This window comes from Solanum stenotomum, chromosome 11 (assembly GCF_019186545.1).
Source record: "Solanum stenotomum isolate F172 chromosome 11, ASM1918654v1, whole genome shotgun sequence".
Classification (NCBI taxonomy): Eukaryota; Viridiplantae; Streptophyta; class Magnoliopsida; order Solanales; family Solanaceae; genus Solanum; species Solanum stenotomum.
Genome location: NC_064292.1, coordinates 18,425,575 through 18,427,637, shown reverse-complemented (window position 1 = coordinate 18,427,637; position 2,063 = coordinate 18,425,575).

The window sequence follows — 2,063 nt, the reverse complement described above, 5'->3', positions numbered from 1 at the left end:
CCCCCTTCCCTGGGCACCCTCTACCCCCACCCCAGCCCCCACACACACCTTCCACCAACCTATCCCTAATTTTTTTTTGTTTTCCAAAATTAAAAAAAAAAATTGTTTTTTCAATTAAGTTTGAAATTTAATTGAATTTTTGAAAATTATTATTAAATTTTGTATTTTTTAGCACAATTAAGAATTTTGAGTGGAAGTGAAAACTAAGTGATCTATTATGGGTCGATATGGATATCCATATTTTACCCATTTTGACCATATTTGTAGAGACCCATAAAATAGCTTGAAGTCCATATTTACCCAATTAAAATAGGAATTTTTTTCAAAATGTCAATATATTCGCATTTAATAGGATCCCTTAGCAACATTTTCAATATTTATTAAAAGTGTCAATATTTTAGTTTGTTATATATCTGATTTATGTATTTTTTTTAATTTGTTTAATTTGAAAGAATACAATTATTTAAGAGAAAATACATAATTACCTCATTAAAGTAAGACCTATTTTTTAAAAGACACTTGAACTTTGTAGGGGTCCTATTACCCCCTTTACTTTAATGGGGTAACAAAAGGGAAAAAATCAAGGGAGAAAATATTTCAAAAAAAGTAAATATCACTTAATTTTCTCATCAGTTACATTTTCCAAGAAAACTCAAGCATGTGCCTTTCCCACAATGTATTTTTATTTTTTTTTTCTCCAGAATTTTGCAACCTTTTTAAAATCGTATACATTCTAATATGTATACTATTTGTATTCATTCTAGTTTTCATGTTGTATTTTTGTATAATGAAACTTGTATTTTTTATTAGTATGTATTCATTCCAATAGGTATGCCAAATTAATCTGTAGTTATTTAAAAAACATACTTGTATTCATGTATTTTTTTCACTGTGTATTTTGTTCTCTTTAGAATCTTGTATCCTTTCTTAAGTCGTTTTCATTCCAATATGTATTTTATTTGTATTTGTATTCATTCTAGTTTTTATGTAGTATTTTGTATAATAATATATAAAATACAAAAAATAGTATGATGAAAAAATGAGAATGAAATATAAAACTGAAAAGTAATAAGTGAATATTTGTTGCAATTATTCTTAAATAAAATACATAACTAGTTGACATACCTTTAGAATGAATACAAATTAGGAATAAATACCAGATTCATTAGCTATGCAACATGATTTTTGAAAAAAAATACAAATATTAATAGCATACATACGGTTTTGAATACAAATTAAGAAAGGATACAAAATTCTGAAAAAAATTATAAAAAAGACAAAACAAACTAATAGGAAGTTGTTCTTCCTATAAATAAAATACATATCTGGTTGACATACCATTGGGGTGAATTCAAATTAGGAACAAATACAAGATTCATAAACTATGCAACATGAGATTTTGAATGAATACAAATATTAATAGCATACATACTGATTTGAATATTAATTGAGAGAAAGGATACAAAATTTAAAAAAAAACTATAAATACAAAACAAACTAATAGGAAATTGTTCTTCCTCAACTTGGTCTTCAACAAGTTATTCGAAATCTTTAGCACCCAATTTGTGTTACATAATAGAGGAAAATCTCAGTGAAAATGTATTTTTACCTTTATCAGTGGGTGAGAAATATTTTGAAGGAATTGTGAGATTTCTTGAACAAATTGAAGGAAAATAGAAGAGGTGATTTTCTGAGACAAGGAAAAAGGAGAGAACAATGGTGAAAAACTCAAGAAAGAGAAAGGAGGAATTTGGGTTAAAAACCTAGAAAGAGGGGAAAGTGGGTAATGAAATTTTTTTTCCTTCTTTTTCACGTATAGGGGGAGTAAAATTAGTGCAATGCGGGGCCTGATTTGAGAAATAAAAGGAAAGAAAATTAATTATATTATGATACATTTTATTTGCTAAAATATTGACATATTGACATTTTCAATAATTATTTTAAAGTGTAGATGTTTTTAATAATTATGTTAAGGAGTTTGACTAGTTTGCTAATTTTTCCATTAAAATATGAGTGATCCAAGTCATTAAATATGAGCAAAATGGACTCATTTCATTAATATT